Raw genomic sequence first — 11,579 nt, forward strand, 5'->3', positions numbered from 1 at the left:
AAGGCTTAAATTTGACAATTTACACAAGCTAACTGGCACTTGTCCTTGCACATGTGCCACCGAATTGTGCACACACATTTCATCAGAGAGGCCAGCATGCTGACATCAGTGTGAGAGTGGAGATGACAGCCTCCACATGTCTGTGCACTACTCTGCTGAGAGGAGACTCTACTGAAGCTGTCAGCTGGACCATCAGCCTCTGAGGCTGCTCTCTTCTGTGTCACACACTGCTACTGGACATGAGGACTGCTCTCAGCTCAGCTACACTCATCACCAACTTTATTTAGAGAACACAGCTCTACTGTAACAGTCAACAGCAGAAAGTCACAGTTTTCGCCGTGAAGAGGTCTCTCATGTCCGCTGTTTTCAGGGGAGGGAGGTCACTCCACATACCTTCATGACTCGAGTCAGCATCAGACGGACAGAAGCACAACAAACATCCACGGATGTTGGCATTCCCCTCTCAACTCCGGGGTTTCCTAGTGGAAAACGTCAGGACATGAAATGAAAAGAATGAAACGATCCCTTGCCTTGAAATCCAAAGAGGAAAGCGACGCCGGGGATCCACACGGTGTTTATCCAGAAGTAAAGCATGGTGTCCTTTAGTCAGGTGCAAAAGCTCCGCGCTCTTCCCGACGAAGCTCCGTCTGCAGCGGTTAATTTCCAGAAGAGAAAGCGCTGTAAATGAAGCCGAGCGGAGGAAGAAATCCCAGTCTGAACGGTGCCGATGAACACAAGAGGAGCTGGAGACTCTGTCACTTCTCCATCTGCAGCTTCCACACGGACAGTAGCGACCCCTACCGAAACGCATCCGAGTGTGCTTCAGTGCGAGTCCTGTCTCTGTGTGCGGTCAGTATGTTTGTCCTAAAGCAGCAGTTCATGGCTCAGCACTGCCAGCAGGACTAATCGCAACAAATCTAGAGCATTTCATTCAGCACCACAACCATGATTCATAGAGACTCTCAGCCGTTCTGCCTCTTAGCATATTTTGTGCTGGACAGTGAAGCCAGTGAGGTAGTAGAAAGCAAAACCTGTATTTGATAGGAACCAAATTGTCACTGTTATTCTTTGTCCTCACTTAAATATCCAAACCCAGGTGGAGAGTCAGCAGTGATACTAATGTATGTAGTCTGGAGATTCACATGTTCACAACTATAGCCGCAGGCTAGTATGTAAACTATGTAAAAACATTAGGTCTACCAAAACGATTTATTAGTTCTTTTATCAGATATGAAAACTGTAATATTCAATGACACTAACCTTGAATGTTTTAAAATAAATGTTGGTACACTTGTTGACTTTGTTGTAAACATTACCTTCTGACAGAGAAGCAGTTGATTAATGTAGGAAACAATAAGAAGCAGTCAAGTACCTGCCTTTATAATTATAATAACCAAAACAAGTGAAGATGACGGCTCAGATGGAATTTGCAAAAGTGAAAAAGTTATTTTTTTCTATGAATAATATTAGTGCCCACATTTTCTACTTTTAAATCATAGTAATAATAGTATCCTCAGTAAAAAGTCCTTCTAGTATATCTAGGAACTCCTCAGTCCCTGATGAAGTGAACCAATATCTGTTAGAGTTCAAAGTGGAGAGATTCTAGTTGGTCTCACTGGGGAAGGCAGTTATCTGTGTGCATACACGTGTGGTGTTTTACCACAATGAAATCCTGATAGTAGATTTATTACAGGTCTCACAGAGCTTCTTGCTTTAGATTTTATATTTAACTCCAGCTGCCGTGAGAGCATCTGCAGGAGACAGAACTTTTTTTATAGTAATATACTTAAATAAGATAAGAACTGATGGTGAGATTTTCTCTCCGGATGTGTCGACATCACTTTGACTGTTCTGTTGAGTAAATGGCTGCACAGTTGGTACTCTGGAACATTAAGGTGACTTAATGTTAATAATAATCAAATGAAATAATCATAATATTTATCCATAGCAGTTTTCATGACGCAGTACAGTACAAAGAACTTTGCAGATACAAAAGTACACATTTATCCACTGGGTGCTTTCTGTAATGTCACTTTATTAACTTGATTTTTGGATCTTTGTCATCACACAGAAGGAACACTGCTGCTTGTAGCTACATTGTCTGTTATTGTAGTATTTTGTTTATCTGTATATCTCAGTGTTGTTTCCTTTTAGTTTCCATCTGTGTTTAGTTTCCACCCACGAGACGTTATGGCACAGGTGGATTGTGTTTGGAGGGTTTGTTTACATTCCCGACCTGTTTCCTTCACACTGCTCATTTGTAATTTATGCTCAGAGAAGAATACTGTTTTCATTATAACTTGCCAGCAGCAAGAGAAACAAAGCAAAGGTTAGATGGAATCCCATCAAAACAGTCTGATGGAAAATGTAGTTTGCTGTCATAGTCTAAGAAGCGTTGGTTGCTGAAATGTAACTTATTTCTGCATGCTGTTATAGACTCATGGTGGTGGGGGGGTTGTTGCATATTTCTCCCTTGTAACATACTTTTAATGGATATCTTCAAAGTCTAGTAACACAATCATAATGCCACTTCTCAGTCTGAGGCACATTGGTTAATGCACTGTAAAAACAGAGCATCTCACAGCCCACAGTGTGAACACATCACAAATCATCACAAAACAGACTGACAAGAAATACATCTGTTCAAATGATGGCTCCATGCAGTGAACTGAACATGCAAAGCTTTCAGACTGTAATTGTTTGTGGGCAGATGGTTGATAAGGCTTTCATATTAGCTAGTAGTGCCATTAGTACATATTCAAAATAATAAAATCTTCAAAGAGCGCCAGTTTATTTTAGTTTATACTGTCAGACAGTGTTTCCTGCTTTCACACCGCTGTAGGTGAAAACATGTCTGATTCATTTTACAGAGTGCAGTCCACATGCCGTATCATACTGGACACTGAGTTCAAAGCTTCTGACCTCTGAGTGTCTTCATTTTTAATTCGCAGCCCGCAGTGTTTTTGTCCTTGAGCAAACCTTTTTATGTCTGTGTGAAAGCCTCAAGCTGATGTTGGGACTGCACTGACTGTGAAGAAAAGATATTACGTCACTTATGAGGAGGAAATCTGGGAACATATGGGAGTGGCTTGGCAAACTGTTCATTGTCCAGGATACACTCTCAGATCATGCAAAGTAGGCTTTACTTCCATGGAGCAACCATAAATAGAGATAATCAAAACAAAGAGATAAAGGAGGAAGAGCAAGGCAGAAAATGATGGAGGTAGAGACCAAACAAAAGGCAGATAAAAGAAAACAAAAAAGTTGTGGAAACATTTATGTGATCTGTGGTGATTCACATCTAGACAGCTATGACTCTGCATCTCTGCGTCTCCCACCAGAGACTCCCAGCTTTGATTCCTCTTCCCTGGAGAGACTTGATGAGCGGCCCATAAACAAAACTGTTCCTCCACTCTGCTATAGGAATCTCATTTAACTTTTGGAGGATTTTAAGCTTGTGTGAGGAACATGTTTACTTTGTTGAAAGGTTTAAGACTGCCACTCAAACGGTTCACTGTTTGATCGAAGTGTGACCCCGCTGTTCATTCAGGTCTTCTCAGCAGGCTGGTGAAGTCAGCACCAAGGGCAGGGAAAATTCAGCCCAAAGCTACTGAACTGAACCGAACTCCAGAAACAGATGTTTCATCACACATAGGTTTGTTTAGGAGTGTGCTCTGAATGTAACCTGTAACCACACCCAACAGTGATGTCACTGGATCCTGGAATCCACCTGTACTCATCGTGACAAGTTCAGCCACTAGAGTTCAGCAAAGACAAGATTTTCTGTGGGTGTTAAGCTACTCTTTAAACATCAGCATCAAACGAGAGTCCAGTGATCCATCCTCACAGTCAGCACCATGGACAGAGGCAGAGCAGCAGAGCACTTCAGAGAGGACTGCTGTTCACTGAATAACTATCTGTGTATAATATTACATCCTTTTAACTTTGTGTCTGTGATTTAATTTCCTCAGTATTACTTACTTAAATAGATGATGTCTGTAGTAGAGTGCATTAGCAATTATCTATGTTACCATATATTTTCATTCTGCTCAACTTTTATGCTTGCTTTAAAATCAGATTCATTTAATTTTATTATTTTCTCTGCTCCCCATGCACTGCAGTCCTGCTCACAGCTAACTCCACTGTTGGACCTGGGATGATGTAGACAAATATAATCTTCCTTCAATGCAGGGCATAATGAACTCATGGTTCACACTGCTCATGTTTGAACAAAGGTAAATTTGTATATCTGCTGGATGAAAGATCAGAGGGCTGCCACAGTCGTTGTGATTTATTCATTGAGTACCATGAAGATCTACCAAACTCCAGAACTACAGTTATCTGACACCTTTTCATTGACCAAAGTGTTGGTTCCTTAACATCAGGCCTGCCTCAGTTACTGTAGGATGAAATACATCTGAAAGTGAACGTTTACTGCTTGACTTTCCATCTATCGAGTATCATGATACAGCTCACAACACCCTGTATTGATCTTGTAAATATAACACCACATTACCCAGCACTCTCTCCACTCTGAGCTGTGACCTCCAGAAGTGGATCATTTACAGTAAAGTTGCAGATACTCTGTGGAACTGTGATTCTAATGACTCTTGGAGCTCTAGTTTCCTCTGCTGCTGGTCTCTGTCCTGAATAAAGAGCTCCTTTGTCTATTTGTAGTGACTGTATCCCCGTGGTTTCCATCACACCAGACCCCCAGCTGATTACCTGTGACTCTGCGGAGAGTGTTGATTTATGACTGTTTTGCTCTGATTATACTTTTGCTCTCTGCTGCAACACTGCAGCTCTCAGTAAGGCATGCAAACTTGTGAAAGCTTCCCTAAAGACTTTGGTTTGAGAGTCACATGTCAGATCATCCCTTTCTGGTTCGGATCCAACTTAGAAGTGTTTTGGTATCAGTCACTAGGTCTATATTCCAACGAGAGAACTGGATTATTGCTAACAGAAGAAGTCCTGAATAATCATGCAGAGAGATGGGAAACTGTATCTAAACAAAATAAAAGTAACTATAACTTAAAAGAAATACAATAATAAAGAAAATGCTCTTTACAGTTCACTACCTCTCTATTACAGTAGTTCATTTGCTGTAGACAGAGAGCCACCCGCTGCAGTGCGTATTCATAGATGAGTTAGAGGAAGAAGGAAGATGATTGACAGCCAGAGAAAAATAGAACAATGGGGTTTTGTTGGGTGTTCAACCATCTGGAACAGCAACAACGGATGAAGAAAACACAGCCAATGAGGTGGTGGATCATCAATTCATAGATGCAATAAGGAATCAATGTAGTTACATTATAAACACTGATGGAGACAAAATCATTTTAATTGTAGCGTACTGTCAACTTGTCCAGTTCATCTCACTTAAATTAAACCGTTTAAATAATGCTCTTTTATCTAACCACATATTATAACATAACCCTCCTACCAAACTCATAAGAAAGACGTGATTGTCCTGCAAAACCTCAGATATCAGCTGTTCTCCTGAGGATTCTTATTTTTAGTCTCTACAGACTTGTTAGCTTGAGGCGTACTGATATACAATTTTAATCCAAACTAGGAATCAATCGGAAGCAATTATTTTCTGCCCATTATGTAAATAGCTCCGTAATTTAATTATTACAAGGTGAAGTCATTTAAAGGTTGCCAGAAAACTTTCTAAGAGTCAGTGACATTATTGGAATTTAACTTTTTATTATTCTGAAATGATGCGTTTGTCTCTTCTGTCCCTGAGGCATTAACAATGAACAATAATGTTGACACTGCATATGTTGAAATAACACAAATGGGTTACAGCTGGTTGAAGTCAACACAGTCCCATATAATACCAGGCTGGATGAAGTTGGAAAAGGCTGGAACACAAACAATAGACCCCACTATATCATCAGTGTACATTCAGTACAACAGCAGAGGTGGAGAAGGGATGATGTGTGCGGCACAGTGCAGCATCGTTGTAATGCTGGGACAGTGTTACAGTGCAGCAACTTACACAAATAGTCCTCACCACATTGGGGCAGCAGAGAAGGAGCTAAAGGAGGAGCTGGTGATCACCTGTCTTGTCATAGCAGCAACCACAGATTTGGTCCATGGATATTTTGGGCTAATTATTCTCACACTTCACTGAACTAACAACTTCACATCACCTCTTAATGTCACTGGATCTCAGTAACCAACAGAGCTGAACAGTTTATGCCCTGTGTACTGCCTCACAGGCTGCTGGCCAGGTTTGATAAATCAAACTTTACTGTGGCCTGTCGGTAAACATGGCATTACAATCTCAGTTTTTTTTAGCATAGCTGAACTGAAGCTAATGTGTGTAAACTGGACAGAAACATTTGTGTTTCAAACTCAAATAAAGGGCTGCCTCCGCCTCAGCAGGTGTCCTTATCCAACATTTACTGATTAATAATTACTCCAGACCTCAGTGAGGTTTCCTGCAAACTTCCAAAGAAACATGACTCTATCAGCACAGAGTCAGAAGTTTAACAGAGCAGATTCAGACAGACAGGGCCAGAGTACAGTGGTTTCATCTTCCCTGATCCATCCCGTCTGTCTCCTTCACATCCTGTAAGACCTTCTGCCTGTCAATAACTCCGTGTTAAATTATCTCCCCTCTATGAGTATCATGAGACAAGCCGTGAGGTGGAGGAGTTTGCATTTCTGCAACTCCATGTTTACTGAATCCATAGCACGTGTGAAACCATAATACCCAGTGAGGAATTGACATGATGTGTAGTTTTTAATGTGAGAACATTAAAAAGCAGCAACTCTGATAATGAAATAATTTAACAGCAAGCAGAGAAGCAGAGAAGACCACCTGGCACGAGAGATGGATATACAGATAATTTGCCCTAACCAGCCTGCACATTGTTCAACACACACACGCACACATAGACACACATCACATCTCATCAGAACTCGACATGTCAAGACCCATGTGTAGGCTCAGGATGAAGCAGTTCATCGGTCAGCAGCTCAAAAACACAAATAGAGACAAAAAGAGAAAAAGACAAAGAAACAATCAGACATCAGACATGAACCGAATAATCTATTAACCAGGACAATAAAGCTGGATTACAAATAGGTCAAAAGGTAAAAAAAATATGAGAATACTATCCAAAGCCTGAGACTAGTACTGAATATGGATGAAGGAACCCAGGTGGCAGTTTACTTCAGTCGATTCAAACCAGCAGCTGAAAACATAGCTATTCCCAATCAACAAGAGGAACAAGCGGGTTGAATTGTGTAGGTGGAAAAATGCAGATTTTTACATATAACAGCAAGAAGCTGGATACACAGAAAAGGATCTCTGAATGACAAAGAGAGTAAAGAGAAGAAGAGGAAGTAGGAGGACAGGGGGAGCATATTTTCTACAAATCTCACTGGTGACTCAGTGCTGACAATGAAAATCTATTGAAACATGTGGACAGCAAGTAAGAACTGAGAGAGATCACCAAAAAAGGAGAACTTTACAATCCAACAGTGATTCCGCACAGTTAGTTAAAACCCCCTGATACTTGTCTTCAGTGTTCGGTCTGAAAGAAAGTGCTCTCTGGAGGTGGTAGCCTGTCCAAAACCTATGAAATGGAAGAAGATTCTTCTTCTCAAAGTTGTACATCAACGCCATAATCCTCTCACACACAAACTGCTGTAAAGTTCACGCACAGCTCCACACAACACCGGCACAGCTGGCTCTCTGTCTGTCTTCCTCTTCTACCACACACACACCCACACCCCCACACACACACACACACAAATTACCCATACACATGCACACTGACTGCATTAAGGGTTAGGGTTACAATTTCGGATTTATTTGCACACTTTTATTTATTAAAAGCGTCCTTCTTTTCACATGTTCATTTACAGCATTGTAAATAAACGTTGAGCACCCCCATGTAGCCAAAATGGCCTCGCTTCATAATGCTGCTGTGAAGATTCAACTGAGTCGAATCAGGTTCCTTCTGTTGAAGCATCGAATCTTCAACTATTCGGGATCAGCCCTACACACTATAGAATATTCTTATTGTAGCCTAATACTGTTGTCATGATTCTGCCTGTCTGCCCTGTATTCATTTCTTACCTCTGCCTGTTTTGTTGTTTATTTGAATTTTGTCAATCTGTTCCTGCTTTCAGTCAGTTTTCCTGTCTTGTTTGGTTGTGCTCTGTGTGTCGGTTTATTTGTGTCCCTATATCTCTTTAGTCAGCTTTTGTCAGTGGGTTTGTTATTCAGTTTTTGTTTCTGCGTTTTGGTCTAGTCCCGTACTGTTCCCTGTCTTGCTGTGAAGCTTGTCTGTGTCTGCCTGTTCCCCCCGATTGGTGTCACCTGCTTGCTTGTGTGTGTCTGATTTGTATCACCTGTTTGTAGTCCCGCTCTGTTAGTTGACTGTGTCACTTCTCTTTTGTCCTTGCTGGTTCGTTAGTCGTATGTTGGTCGTGTTCGTATCTTCGTTGTGCGCGTTGTGAGGATACAAATGTTTGAGGAGATGAGTGTTGCCTATGTAACGCAGAGCTGTCTGTCAGAGACTTCAGTCTTCTTTGTAGTTCATATACTTCACTGATAAACCACAGAACTGTAGAGTAACAAAAGTCTTCATGATCAAAGATATGTTTTATATCACGTCGACATTTCTGTCCATACTGGCGCTCTCCCACTCTCTCTCTGCTGCTAGTCTGCATCACACATTTTTTTATTATCAACTGATGTTTATTATAGTGCCGGGTGTTAGGGGTGCTACAGCACCTCTTCTTCCCATGCCTCTACAAATTGAGTGACATAGGCCTGGTTTCAGACTGAAACAGAGCTAAGGCCGCCTCTGTACTGAAGACACGTAGAGACACTTGAAGAACGCCCAGAGTGAGATGATCTGACACAGATTGGAGGAAACACAGCAAACTACACAACAGAGAGGGCACGATGAGTGGCTCACACAGATGAGACACATGGACAGGTGCAAACAATCTGCCAGGGAACACAACAACAGGAAGCAAAGGCTGCACAGAACACACAAGGAAGAACACTTTGAAAGTAAAAGAGGAAATCACAAGACTCAAAAACCCCAAACCATAACAAAATTAATCTTTTGAAGGAATTCAACATAGTAAACATCAGCCAAACTGTTCAGTGAGAGGTGGGGAAAAGTAAACAAAAGAACAGGTGGCAGAAGAAAAGAATAACGAGGGACTGGAGGAGTGTGATAGAGAGGACAAAAAAGTGTATATCAGTACAAGCCTAGAAAGGAAATCATAAAATTCCATCTGAACACACACTTTTTGAAAAACTGAAATAAAAGAACTGAAAAGAAATGACGAATGATTTTGATTCAAAATTATTCACAATTGTAATAATGACAGTTCTGTACTTTTTCAGTAAAATATGACAGCTGTGATGGATCCTATTTAAAGCTCTCTAACCGGTCAAAGCAGACAGCAGGGCAGTGACAATGACATGACTAAAGGAGACGTGAAGCTTTGTCCTGGTTTAAAGGACAGAAGATGGAGGCCAGTCTGTGTGTGGCTGCTCTGTCTTCGGAGTCTGACGGAGAAGAGACGGAGAGAGAGCTGAGGTCCAACTACTGACAGGACACGAGCAGCTCCAGCTCCTCTGGCTCTGAGAGAAGACAGGCTGAGAGGAAGGACAGCTGTCCAGCTGTGGATCAGCTATAAGAGGACATATAGGAGAAATGAGAGGACAGGACCAAGAACATCCTCCCTCTAGCTGACGAAGAGAACTGAAACACTGACTTCAGTGTCACAAAGTTCACATCATGGGAGGATGTAGTCTTCATTTAAACTGAGGACTGCAGGCTACTGGCCTACATAAGATACATTTACATAGAACTGCTTTGTTAGATTAAAATGGTTAAAGTCAAAACTTCAAAACCTCAGTGTGATCACACACACAGCCCAGACTCTCTAGGCTCTTCTGAGCTATATTTGTAAATAGTACTTATGATTCAACAGTTTCCAACGTCTCCTGATTTCTCTTCCTCCCTTTTTCTGCCCTCATGCAGACTCACTCCTTCCATACTAATGAGCAGCTTCCAATATTCTTTCTTTCATCTCCCTTTTCATGCCAGTATCATCAAATGCAAATGCAGCATTTAGCAGAGATGAAGACATCACAGATAGAATGTAATTTCTATATGATCCTAAAATAAAACACATACAAACACACAAAAGCACTTTTGTTCTCTCTCAGGCAAACACATGCACACCCTCCTACAGACTGTCCCCACTGCTGCTCTCTACCATGTTCCTCCAAATATAACTGATAATTCATTCCTGACACACACACACAGACAAACACTCCCCCTCTTTTGCGGTTGTGTTTGGCGTGTGTCAACTGTGGAGGCGACCGTCACAATGACTGAAATCTCAATATTAATCTAATGTTAATCGCGTGTTTAACGTCATGTGACTCATATCACTGTGAGGTTTGAGATTTCTCGGACACAAAAGCGTACACAGATGGAGGTGGAAGTTGAACAAAGGCTTTTTAATGACAACAGATATTTCTGAGGGATTGGGGGGGAAGTGTGGCTGACGATGGCAGGAGGTTGGAATGCCGAGGAGTGGAGAGTGTGGAGGAGCAATGGTGGTTTGGGTTGTGGCACAATGGTGTGGCTTATAGTGTGGGAGACACTGGCACCGGAGTTCTGCAGCTCAGGGCAAAGACACTAGCAAAAATCCAAAAGACCACAGAAAAGGAAAAACCCAGACACATAGAAAACATCACAAAATATTAAGGGTCAGGGAATGAACCGTGACAGTCACATGACTTATGAAACATACTTAAGGACTGGTTCGCCTGTTGCTAGATTGGTACTTAACAATGGGCCAATTTTGTCGTTTAGGAATGAGGACATGTTGGTCATACAGTATAAAGTTTGACTGAGCTACTGTTTTAAACAACGATAAGGGATACCATTTAGAAACAGCTCTCATTTTCACAGCAGATATTTTCACCATCGCAGCAGGACAATGTGTAATTAATATCACTAACGACTGAACTCCTGGTCCTGGGCCCTGTTATAGAGCTCACTGATGCAGTGACACTCTGGAACTGAGCCATCATTAACTGAATTAGTTACAACTGTGCTGTGGTGTAAATCTAAATTGATTGATTGGGGGGAGTGGATGTCAACACTTATTTTTTTGTTAAATTGTGGAAGGTGATATTGGCAGTTATGAGATCTTCAGGATGGTGACCAAGTGGAAGTACTCTTCTAACAACCTGTTGATTTACTCCTGAGTTTCACAGTTAGATGTAGGTGATGTTCATGATCCACTGTCTCTGTCTGTTCTATTGACAGAAGAACAAGCTGAGACAGTCCATGGTCGTCAGTGAGGCCAAGTTCACGATGAGGAACAGTCTTTATTCATTCAGAGATGCAGAGAAACTTTGGCTGTAAGACTCCAGTGAAACATAACATCCTCATAGAATGAAGGCACGTGAAAATTGTGGGCTTCAGGACTCTGCTGGTGATGAAGACACTGAATGATGGCTTGTCCACCTCCCATAGGAATAAAATGATCATAAATAGATTAGAACAGATTAAAAC

Source organism: Micropterus dolomieu, linkage group LG17 (genome assembly GCF_021292245.1).
Source record: "Micropterus dolomieu isolate WLL.071019.BEF.003 ecotype Adirondacks linkage group LG17, ASM2129224v1, whole genome shotgun sequence".
In the NCBI taxonomy this organism is placed as follows: domain Eukaryota; kingdom Metazoa; phylum Chordata; class Actinopteri; order Centrarchiformes; family Centrarchidae; genus Micropterus; species Micropterus dolomieu.